The sequence below is a fragment of the Microcaecilia unicolor genome, chromosome 3 (assembly GCF_901765095.1).
Source record: "Microcaecilia unicolor chromosome 3, aMicUni1.1, whole genome shotgun sequence".
In the NCBI taxonomy this organism is placed as follows: Eukaryota; Metazoa; Chordata; class Amphibia; order Gymnophiona; family Siphonopidae; genus Microcaecilia; species Microcaecilia unicolor.
Genome location: NC_044033.1, coordinates 306395527 through 306408256, shown reverse-complemented (window position 1 = coordinate 306408256; position 12730 = coordinate 306395527). Strand labels below are relative to the sequence as shown.

At 43.0% G+C, this 12730-nt stretch overlaps 1 protein-coding gene across 3 annotated transcripts in view; it reads right to left on the bottom strand.

Moving 5' to 3' along the window:
* Nucleotides 1–12730, bottom strand: part of GALNT6 (polypeptide N-acetylgalactosaminyltransferase 6) — a 196084-nt gene that overhangs the window by 137339 nt on the left and 46015 nt on the right. The window contains exon 1 of one of the 3 annotated variants that reach the window (XM_030198277.1): nt 12174–12198. The exons of the other annotated variants lie outside the window; for them this stretch is intronic. The gene's annotated coding sequence lies outside the window, so the exon portion shown is untranslated. Of the gene's footprint in view, nt 1–12173; nt 12199–12730 lie in introns of those variants that run through there. 3 annotated transcript variants of the gene reach the window in all.

The following is a 12730-nucleotide window of genomic DNA, read 5'->3' as shown; positions in this document are numbered from 1 at the left end:
GCTTTTATTGATCAGTCCCTGCAAGGTCTGTATGGCTCCCGTTTCTGCACATAGCATCTATAATATGTTGACCATCACCCCCTTCATCAACTCCATAATACAGCAGGAGAGGTGTGGTTGTATGTTGGAAGATTTGCCTCTGGCAGCCATATTTAAAGTAGACTTCCAAAAATTATTTTTGGAAAGCATTTTGCTGCAATTTCTGTGAAATCAGAGAGTGGAAAATCACATTTTAGCCTGATAAGTGGAAGATTAGCATGCCTCATGCCTCGGTTGAAACTAGGCAGGCCTGCTTATCAAATGATTGGTTAATTTTCTGAGGCATTTGGCTACAAAGAGAACACATCCTGTACTTTGTAGTCTAGTGTCACTAAGCAGTAACTATGTGCAGAAAGAAAAAAAGTTCACGTTCGTTCCATTTTTATTTGATATATCACCCTACAGATGTGCATTCAGGGTGGTTTACAATATAAATTAAATTTATAAAAATGAATACAGATGAGCAGAAAAATGAACTATAAGGAAAACTTAACCAGTAAATGAAGCACATGTGAGACAGAAGGCTGGTTATATCCATGAGACATCAATGTCCAGCCGTAAAAGCACTATATACCCTAAGTTAAAAGCAACAATTCGTTAGACCCTACTTCCCATTTGCCCACCAACCACCTTGAAGGTTTAGCAGATATTATGCTTTAGTTCTTTTTCAGCTCACCCCTCAGGGGAGAAATTCATTAGGGAAACCTAGCCACTAATACAGTCTTGCAGTGCAATCAGACACCAGCCATTAGCTATATAAGGTTATCTCTGGCTTCCTTAGCTGGACAAGGCTTTTGTGCAAAGAGAATGAATGTACTTGGCCCCCTCTGAAGAGCAGTCTATTTTGTTCAAGTCTCTGTGGAACAGAGGCTGCTGCAAGGTGTGCTGCCAAGACAAGCCATCAGCCACAGTGAGCCAGCCTGAGTTTCATCTTTCACAAAATGAAGCAGAGAAGACAGACCAGGTCCTAGGGCTGGTGAATGGAAAGCATTCATGGTTAGTAATGAACAGGCAGCTGCCAGGCAGAGAGCTCTGAACAGAGGTTTCCAAATCACCCAGGTATAACCCAAAACCACTCATACAGTTCTGGTTTTAAACCCCCCACCCCTCCCCAGCTGCATGTATGGCAGCACAATTCAGATTTTCCTAAGCAAAGCAGAGATGATCTCCAGGCATTTAGCTCTCTTTGGATTGAGCTAAATGAGTTGGCAACCATAGCTGGATGCCATGCTTGAAAGGGTAACCCTGAGGTCCGCAGCCCTAAAGCAAACAACATCAGATGTGATACCACAATGCAGGTGTACTGGAAGGTTCCAGCCATAAAGAATACAATCAGAGAAGAGGCAGCATGAACATTTTCAAAGGCATTTGCTCAGGTAACTAAGCAGTTAACCTGTGTGAACTTTCCAGACAAACAGTGCCCTCAGTTCAATGGCTAAAGTATGTGCACAGGTTTCACAGCAAGTATTTGTAGGGAAAGGGAATGGGGCGAGAGGGTAAGAGACCATATGGGCAGTGGCATACCAAGGGGGGGGGGGCGGTGGGGGCGGTCGGCCCCGGGTGCACGCCACTGGGGGGTGCCGTGGCGCGCGCCTACTGCAAGAGTTCGCTAACTTCTCTCGTTCGCTGCAGCTCCCTCTGCCCCGGAACAGGTTACTTCCTGTTCCGGGGCAGAGGGAGCCTCAGCGAACGAGCAAAGTTAGTAAACTCGCAGCAGGCGCGCGCTGCGGCACCCCCCCCCCCCCCCAGCCTTTCCCACAGGATTCTCTGAGCCTTCTGCTGTAAAGTTCTTAGTAGGTGGCCTCTTCCTTGATGGGAACACAGTTACTGGGGTTCTTTGTCTTTGTAGATCTTCAGAGACCCTCCTCTGGTCCCTTTTTGTTCCTACAGGAAGGATGTGCTAGTGGGAAGGGACTTGATATACCGCCTTTCCGTGGTTTTTGCAACTACATTCAAAAGAGGTTTACATAGTATATACAGGTACATATTTGTACCTGGGGCAATGGAGGGTTAAGTGACTTGCTCAAGATCACAAAGAGCAGCAGTGAGATTTGAACCAGCCAGCTCTGGATCTCGAGACCGGTGCTCTAACCGCCAGGCCACTCCCATGGTAAGAGAACTCTTACCACATGGTCATGCAAAGTGAGCCCTTAGGACTCCGGCGCTAACCAGGCAGCGCTTGGAGATGCCCGATTACCGCTGGGTTATCACTGCACAAGTAATTTCTGGGGGGTTTTCTTTTTTCACCGGAAATGGCTCACACTAGTGCCAGGACTACCGCTGGCAGACACGTTGGGCCGGCAGTAGCCCCAAAACAGCAAGCAGCAGTGGCGTAGGAAGGGGGGGACGGTGGGGCGGTCCACCCCGGGTGCACGCCGCCTCGCTGGTTCCTTGCTCTCTCTGCCCCGGAACAGGTTACTTCCTGTTCCGGGGCAGAGAGAGCAGGGAACCAGCGAGGCGCCGACACCCCCCAGCGGCGTGCACTCGGCGGATTGGCTCTCCCGCCCGCCCCTCACCGCCTTCCAGGTATGTTCTCGGGGGGGGGGGGGTGTTGTGCTCCGGAGAGGGGAGGGTGCGCCGCGCTGCACCCGTGGGGGGGTGCGCAGCGGCAACCCGCCCCGGGTGTCAGCTACCTTCGCGACGCCACTGGCAAGCAGTAAGCCCGGGTTGGGCTTACCGCCAATATGTAAAAGGGCCCCCAAATGATAAACTCTCTTTTTCTACTATTCTGTTCAATATCTACCTCAAGCCACTAGCCAAGCTGATTCAGTCAATGGACTCTCAGTTCTTTGTTCTGTTCGCCAGCAAAAGTGGTATAGTAAGTGTAAATTTAAGAATAAAAAATCTATACAGATGATGTGCAACTACTCATACCCACTGAACCTGATTTACCCACAGTCCTGAATAAACTGACTACCTGTTAAATATTTGTACGAGAGCACAGTCTGTTATACAAACAGCTTGCAATTTTAATTTCTTTGGTGCCCTGTATATACCAGACAGGGATACATTGAATAGCTCCAGCTGGTTTATGTTTAGCCCCTGATGCAGCCCCTGTGAGGGTGAAACATCGCCATGTTGGGTGGTTAGAGGAATTTGTTGTTTTTATTGGTGTGTGTTGAATAAAATATTTTTGTTGACATCATCACATTGGTTGCCCTTCAGTCCAGCTCCAATTGATTCAGAATGCTGCAGAAAGTCTGGTAGAAGGTTGTAAGTGACATCACATCACCATTTTCTGCAGAAACTTCAGTACACCAGTACAATACAGGGCTAAATTTAAAACTCTCTGTCTGATCCTCAAAGCCCTTCATGGAAATGGCATAGAGTACTTGAACAGGATCTCCACCTACACACCTCAAGGGTCACCAAGGTGCAACTCTAACCACACCCTCTCCAAAGGGCATCACGGGATGTGATACCTGCCAGGGAGCCTTCTCCAGAGTAGCCCCCATACTCTGAAAGGCTTCATTTAACATAAGACTATCTTTGCTTCAGGAAGCTGGCTCTTCAACCAGGCCTTTAATGGAAGAACTAACTAACTTGCTAGTCACACACATACACAAGGAGTGACACCAGCTGCAGGGCATGTTTATCCACTCCCACCCTGAGATAATATTCAAACACCATTCTAACTTTATGTGCAACTTTCTTTTTTTTTAACTCCTGTTACTCTATCTTATCTAGTATCTGTTCCATCTTTGCTTACACCCCATGCTGTCTATTAAAATGTTTTATTGCATATTGTGCTCACATTGTAATGTAGTATACTAGGTGGCTCATTTTCGAAAAAGAAAAACATTTAAAAAGTGGCATCAAGTAGCATTTGGACGTTTTCAATGCCAAAACATTCAAATTGCTATTTTCAAAACTTATTTTGCAGATATTTATCTAGGCATTTCATCTACATTGCGTCCAAATCACAAGGGGGCATATCGGGAGCAGGAGCAGGATGATTTTCTGCCGTAATGGAACAAAACAAAAATGTCCAGGACTATAACTAAGATGTTTTGAGCTAGACCTGTTTTAGTAACGAGTAAGTCACAAAAAAATGCCCTAAATGACCAGATGACCACTGGAGGAATAAAGGAATGACCTGCAAAGGAATGACCCTCCCCAAAGATGTGAGAGAAACAGTACATACCAGCCTCTATGACAGCTTGAAATGTTATGGCCAGTCCTATTACAGCAGCAAGCAGGTCACTGGAGTAGCCTAGTGGTCGGCGCAGTGCATTGTGGAGAAGGGGACCCAGGCCTATAATCCACTCTAACTGTTCCACTTGTGGTGGAAAGTGTGAGCCCTCCAAAATCCATCAAAAACCTACTTATCCTCATATAGGTGACACCTGCAGCCATATAGGCTATTGTAGTAGTGTATAGTTGGGTATAGTACAGTCAGTTTTTGGTGGGTTTTGGAGGGCTTCCCATACAATATAAGGGAGTAACAGTGAGATGTGTACCTGGGAGGTTGTATATGAAGTCCACTGCAATGCCCCCCTAGGGTGTCCCACTGCTCTGCTGGAATCTTTGTATGACCAGTCTACTACTGGTTCCTCCTACATCCAAACGGCTTGATTTTGCGCGTTTTTCACTTGGATTTTTTTTTTTCCAAAAATGGACCAACAAGGTAAATGCACAGAGCACAAAAACTTCTAGCAAGTGGCCATTTTCAAGAAAAATAAATAAATATATAAATGTTTTGCTGTTTTGATAACAGTGATATTCGTTGCTCGGATTCTGGACATTTTAAGTAAAACGTCCAAAGTCAGGCTTAGATGTCATATCGAACGTGCCCATCCACGACATACTTTGTACTGTTTGAATATTTTTGCTGCTGTAATTACCACGCGAGTGCTTACTGCCACCTGTTTGTAGGCGATAAAGGCTTAAGCAGCATCTATGCGCTAACCAACTAATGCAACCACACCAGTGTTTCCCAATTCCGGTCCTGGAGTACCCCTTGCCAGTCAGGTTTTCAGGATATCCGTGAAGAACATGCATGAACTTGATTTGCATACACTGCCTCCATTATATACAAATCTTTCATGCATATTCATCGTGGATATCCTGAAAACCTGACTGGCAAGGGGTACTCCAGGACTGGACTCGGGAAACACTGAACTACACTACCACATGCTAACTGGTTAGCGCAGGAATGCCTACTCTCCACCCATGACAGTATTCCATTTTTTTTGATGCATTAGGTGTGCATTAGCATCTAAACACAGCTTAGTATAAGGACCATTTTATATCCTTAGCAAAATACAGCTTCCAAAACTGAAGACAGTGCTCCAAGAGAAGTCTTACCAAAGTCCTGTACAGGGACAGTTCAGTGTTCATGACTCTAAATAGGAAAGAGACTGGTCAAAAATTAGATTTAATGGACAGTAGCAAGGTGCAAACTGCTGCTTGTCTCTTTTTTTTTTTTGTTTGTTTTTTTCAACAAATCTGGATGATCCCCGAGCCTTTGGGGATCATGTTCTAGGAACAGACGAGTCAAAAATGCACAAGTGCAAAGCTGTATTGCGGACTTCAGTTTGGGATTTCTTTTTATAGAGAAATATCTTTATTGTCCTCATAAGAAAAAATAAAGGCATGTAACACAGCACTGAAATCCACAATACAGCTTTGCAAATAAAGTCTCTGAAGCACTGACAAATACATTTTGAATATAACCCTACCTCCTTCACAGATCCTTTAAAAACTCTGCCCCCCCCCCCCCCAACTCCCCTTACAACCCCACTCTCTGATCCCCTCCTAACGGAGGGAATACAAAACCTAGGAGGTTTAATAAAACCTCACAAGTTTGTTATTGTTTTCAATAGCCATAGCTATTTTTGGTTCTGGCCAATATGGCGGCTGTGTGGGAAGAGTCGCTTCAGCTCTTTGATGTCATGCTGGCTGCAGTCATTAAGCTTCCTTGCATGTGGGTCAGGGCATTCAAGATATTCACTGAATCCCTACCATCCCCTACCAACATGTTATTTTACCTTTGATCCAGTTGGTCCTTTCCCATGTCAGCAAGAGCAGACAGCATGATTGGGGCCAAGGTGTAATCCCGCCTCGCAGGGCCTTCAGTGAATACAAATCTCCAAAAGTTTAGGGGGATCCTGTCAGATGTGCTCAGGATTCAGGAAGCTAGGATTGCCAACTGTCTGGATTCTTTTCGGGATTCTACAGATATGTGAATTACTTGTCTCAAAGTCAGAAGGATGGCTAAGTGTGTGGATATTTTTCAGAGTTTAGCCCACTACAGCTCTCCAATTTCCCTCCCGTCCAGTGGTGAGGTTGTTACAGAATCCAGCATATGGGAAGGCTTCTATCATAGGAAGGACGGGCAAAGCTGCTAGGGTATGGAACCAAGGAGGTTAGATGAAAACAGGCGATGCTATGAGCCTACCTAGCCCAGTGTTTCCCCAACATCAGTCATGGAGTACCCACTACCAGTCAGGTTTTCAGGATATCCACAATGAATATGTATGAACTTGATTTACACCCACTGCCTCCATCATATGCAAATCTTATTCATACATACTCATTGTAGATATCCTGAAAAACTGACTGGCAAGGGGTACTCCAAGACCAGATTTGGGAAAGACTGATCTAGATTCTAGCCCATTATATGGACTGAAGCCAGTAGGTGGAGCTTGCAGGCAGTAGGCAGAGATTGCCACCATTTTCACTACCCAAAACAATAGCAAATGCTACTGAAAACAATAGCCAAAGATTAGAAATAAAGGACTGCCATTCTGTAAAATGTCTAAAGCTGTTCCACTTGGATAGGCATTGCCTTAAAAGGTGGAGAACCAAAGGTTTCAGTGGGTTCATCTTAACTGTTGTTGTAATCTGCCTTGGGAAGCCTAATGTTATAAAGATGGAGTATATTGAAATTAAATGGAAGTAAAATTAAACTCTCCTTTCACTGGGGCACATGGAATTACATCTTCATCTGTTTTGTAGACGTTTAGATTTTAGATACACAAATGGATTAATTATTCTGTTCTGAACATGTTTCAAGGACAACTGGCTTTATAAGTCAAAATAAAAATAAATATTTGGTTTCATGCAGATCTCTTTTGTTTAAACATAACTAAATGGGCTATAAGCCCCTAATGCAGTCCACTTGTTTTCTTATACTTTGTTCATGTGATGACTTACACTGTGCCAAAACTGAAAACTCTTACCTCTATCTGGTCGATAATAAAAGGAGCTCATTGTGAACATTATCCACCCTAAAAGGTTGTTTTGTGGCTGTACATGAGGAATTATGATATTGAATAAATAAGTATATGTTTTTGTTCCTAGTAATACACTGAGCAGAAGGTTTCAACGTATCATCAACGACAACACCTAGATCCCTTTCTTGTTCCATGACTCCTAACGTGGAACCTTGCATAACATAGCTATAATTCCTAGTAATACATCCAAATGTTATATAATCCTTTCAAGAAAGCCAGTTAATCATTTAACTTATTAGAAGAACTTAACCACTTTCGAATCGTGTTTTATCAAATATCAGCCTGGCTGCTGTGTTTTGAGCGGTCTGGAGTTTCTTTGTGAGTTGTTCTTTACATCCTGCACAGATTCTGTTGCAATAGTCTACATGGCTTAGTACCATTGATTGTATTAGGTTACGGAATATTTCCCTCGGGAAGAAAGATTTTATACGTTTAAGTTTCCACATTGAGTGGAACATTTTCTTTGATGTGGAGTTCACTTGGCTCTCAAGTGTAAGGTTGCGGTCGATTGTAACGCCGAGTATTTTAAGGCTGAGATAGGGAGGGTGTAGTCTAGGGTGTTTATGGTTGTGGGTTTGTACGTATTGTGTTGAGATGAGAGGATGAGGCAGTGTGTTTTGTCAGTGTTCAGTTTCAGTTGAAATGAGTTTGCCCATGAGTCCATAGTGTTCAGACCGAGCTTGATTTCATTGGTGATTTCTGTCAGATCATGTCTGATGGGAATGTATATTGTGACATCGTCTGCGTAGATGAATGGATTGATCCCTAGTCCTAGTATTTTTGGAAAGCGTGAACAGAAGCTTCACATCTACCCGTTCAACTCCACTCATTATTTTAAAGACCTCTATCATATCTCCCCTCAGCTGCCTTTTCTCCAAGCTGAAGAGCCCTAGCTGCTTTAACCTTTCCTCATAGGGAAGTCGTCCCATCCCCTTTATCATTTTTGTCGCCCTTCTCTGCACCTTTTCTAATTCCACTATACCTTTTTTGAGATGCGGCAACCAGAATTGAACACAATATTCGAGATGCCGTGGCACCATGAAGCGATACAAAATCATTATAACATACTCATTTTTGTTGTCCATTCCTTTCCTAATAATACCTAACATTCTATTTGCACTCTTAGCTGCAGCAGCACACTGAGCAGAAGGTTTCAACCTATCACCAACGACGACACCTAGATCCCTTTCTTGGTCCGTGACTCCTAACGTGGAACCTTGCATGACATAGCTATAATTCGGGTTCCTCTTTCCCACATGCATCACTTTGCACTTGCTCACATTAAACGTCATCTGCTATTTAGACACCCAATCTCCCAGTCTCATAAGGTCCTCTTGTAATTGTTCACAATCCTCCCATGATTTAACGACTTTGAATAACTTTGTGTCATCAGCAAGTTTAATTACCTCACTAGTTACTCCCATTTCTAGGTCATTTATAAATATGTTAAAAAGCAGCGGTCCCAGCACAGACCCCTGGGGAACCCCACTAACTACCCTTCTCCATTGAGAATACTGACCATTTAACCCTACTCTCTGTTTTCTATCTTTTAACCAGTTTTTAATCCACAATAGAACACTACCTCCTATCCCATGACTCTCCAATTTCCTCTGGAGTCTTTCATGAGGTACTTTGTCAAACGCCTTCTGAAAATCCAGATACACAATATCAACCGGCTCCCCTTTATCCACATGTTTGTTCACCCTTCAAAGAAATGTAGTAGATTGGTGAGGAAAGATATCCCTTCACTAAATCCATGTTGCCTTTGTCTCATTAATCCATGCTTTTGAATATGCTCTGTAATTTTGTTCTTAATAATAGTCTCTACCATTTTGCCTGGCACCGATGTCACTCACAGGTCTATAATTTCCCGGATCTCCTCTGGAACCTTTTTTTTTTTTTAAATCGGTGATACATTGGCCACCCTCCAATCTTTTGGTACCACGCTCGATTTTAAGGATAAATTACATATTTCTAACAATAGCTCTGCAAGCTCATTTTTCAGTTCTATCAGTACTCTGGGATGAATACCATCCGGTCCATTAGATTTGCTACTCTTCAGTTTGTAGAACTGCCCCATTACATTCTCCAGATTTACAGAGAATTCAATAAGTTTCTCCAACTCATCAGCTTCGAATACCATTTCTGTCACCAGTATCCCATTCAAATCTTCCTCGGTGAAAACCAAAGCAAAGAATTCATTTAATCTCTCTGCTACGGCTTTGTCTTCCCTGATCGCCCCTTTTACTCCTCGGTCATCTAGCAGTCCAACCGGTTCTTTTGCCGGCTTCCTGCTTTTAATATACCTAAAAAAGTTTTTACTATGTGTTTTTGCCTCCGACTCAATCTTTTTTTTCGAAGTTCCTCTTAGCCTTCCTTATCAGTGCTTTGCATTTGACTTGACATTCCTTATGCTGTTTCTTATTATTTTCAGTTGGTTCCTTCTTCCATTTTCTGAAGGATTTTCTTTTAGCTCTAATAGCTTCCTTCACCTCACTTTTTAACCATGCCGGCTGTCATTTGGTCTTCCGTCCTCCTTTTTTAATACGCAGAATATATTTGGCCTGGGTTTCCAAGATGATGTAAATGTTTGACCCTCACAGCTGCTCCTCTAAGATTTTTATCATCATTCTTCTCATTTTATCATAGTCTCCTTTTTTAAAGTTAAACACTAACGTATTTGATTTCCTATGTATACTTACTTCAAAGCTAATATCAAATCCAATCATATTATGATCACTGTTATCAAGCGGCCCCAGCACCATTACCTCCCACACCAGATCATGTGCTCCACTAAGGACTAGGTCCAGAATGTTTCCTTCTCTCGTCGGCTCCTGTACCAGCTGCTCCATAAAGCTGTCCTTGATGTCATCAAGGAATTTTACCTCCCTAGCGTGCCCCGATGTTACATTTACCCAGTCAATATCAGGGTAATTGAAATCACCCATTATTATTGTGTTGCCAAGTTTGTTTGCGACCCTAATTTCCTTTAACATTTCTGCGTCCGTCTGTTCATCCTGGCCAGGCGAACGGTAGTACACTGCTATCACTATCCTTTTCCCCTTTACACATGGAATTTCAATCCAAAGTGATTCCAAGAAGTGTTTTGTTTCCTGCAGAAATTTCAATCTATTTGATTCAAGGCTCTCGTTAATAAACGCTACCCCTCCAACAATTCGATCCACCCTATCACTACGATATAATTTGTACCCCGGTATGACAGTGTCCCACTGGTTATCCTCCTTCCACCAGGTCTCAGAGATTCCTATTATATCTAATTTTTCATATAGTGCAATATATTCTAACTCTCCCATCTTATTTCTTAGGCTCCTGCCATTCGCATATAGACATTTCAAACTATGTTTCTTGTTCCTATTTACATCATGCTTAGTACTTGACAGTATTAATTTGCAATCTTTTGTCTGATTTTTATTTTTATTTAAGGACACCTGATCTACTACAGTCTCTTTTGCAACCTCACTATCAGGATACCCTATCTTCCCTGTTTTGGTGATATCTTTGAAAGATACCTTATCCCGAACCATGTGCTTTTGAGCGACTGTCGGCCTTCTCCCTATTTCTAGTTTAAAAGCTGCTCTATCTCCTTTTTAATTGCCGATGCCAGCAGCCTGGTCCCACCCTGGTTAATGTGGAGCCCATCCTTTCGGAATAGGCTCCCACTTCCCCAGAATGTTGCCCAGTTCCTAAAAAAAAATCTAAAACCCTCCTCCCTGCACCATCATCTCATTCACGCATTGAAACTCGGGAGCTCTGCCTGTCTCTTGGGCCCTGCGCGTGGAACAGGTAGCATTTCAGAAAATGCTACCCTAGAGGTTCAGGATTTGAGCTTTCTACCTAAGAGCCTAAATTTGGCTTCTAGAACCTCTCTCCCACATTTTCCTATGTCATTGGTACGCACATGTACCAAGACAGCCGGCTCCTCCCCAGCACTATCTAAAATCCTATCTAGGTGACACATGAGGTTTGCCACCTTCGCACCAGGCAGGCAAGTTACCAGGCGATCCTTACGTCCACCAGCCACCCAGCTATCTATATGCCTAATGATCGAATCACCAATTACAACAGCTGTCCTAACCTTTCCCTCCCAGGCAGCACTTGGAGACATATCCTCAGTGCAAGAGGATAGTACATTCCCCTGTGGGCAGGTCCTGTCTACAGGAGTACTTCCTACTTCACCAGGGTGATGCTCTCCTTCTAGGAGACCTCCCTCCTCCAAGGTAGCACAGGGGCTACTCTACAACATCCCTGTAGGTCTCCTCTATGTATTTGTCTCCCTCAGCTCCACCAAGTGTGCTACTCTAGCCTCAAGAGAACGGACACGTTCTATGAGAGCTAGGAGCTCTTTGCATCGGGCACACATATGACATCTCACCAACTGGAAGATAATCAAACATGTGACACTCAATGCAAAAGACTGGATAGCACCCCTCTCGCTGCTGGACTGCTGACTCCATCTTAGTGTTTTTGAGTTTTTCAATAATTTAACACTTGCTCCAGTATTAAGGATATTAGCCTCATATAAAAGTGTCTTTTAGTTTATAAAGTATATTGTGTGATTTATTGTTTCCTTCTTAGATGGTAATGAAATGTATTTAAAACTCTGTAAGAGCACTCCTTGCTTTTTACCCTAATTACAATAACTATAAATGAAGAGTTGTCCTAGGGGTGGGAAGACTAAACTAGATCCTGCAGTGCCTGCTAGATTCTGTTAATGCTGTGGTACAAAGTTTTTAAAACTAAGTGGAAAAGACTATGGAGATTAGTTGATAAAATTTGCTTTTTATATTTTTATTTTGCCTATCACTATCCTACAATTCCTCCTTTAAACCCCAATCTTTAAGTTCCCAAAGAACAAGCAAAATAGTGTTCACTTACCAGAGAAATGTCCTCTTCTCTCAGAACTTCTCAGAATGAAAGTTCAGTGGGTCCTTTCTTCTTTATATAGTTTTGAATCTAAGGGGAAAACAGGCTCTTTGAAGCTGACTCGGCAACCTATGCAAGTATTCTACTTCCCCACACCTTAATTAACACTTAATTGAGGTCACTGGTGTGCTACCTCTCCAGCAGCCAAGGAACAGAAAATAACTGCCTTTTAGAACAAGAGTTTTTGGCTGTTTAGTTTCTACCTCTAGAAAAGGTTTCAGTTTAAAACTATGGGGAAAATACCTATTTCTAGAGAAAATTTCAGTTTAAAACTATGGGAAAAGGGTTTGTACACTATGGCAACTAGTTAATAAGGGAAAATTAGGTTCTTCTTTCCTTTAGTCACAGCAGATGAATCCATTAACTGATGGGTTATGTCCTCCTACCAGCAGGTGGAGATAGAGAACACTGAAAAACCATAGTGCTCTATGGACGACTAGCTCCATCTGCCTTCAGTATTTGAGACTCCCAAAGCACAGTGTATCCTCAAAGTAGAATAACATGAACTT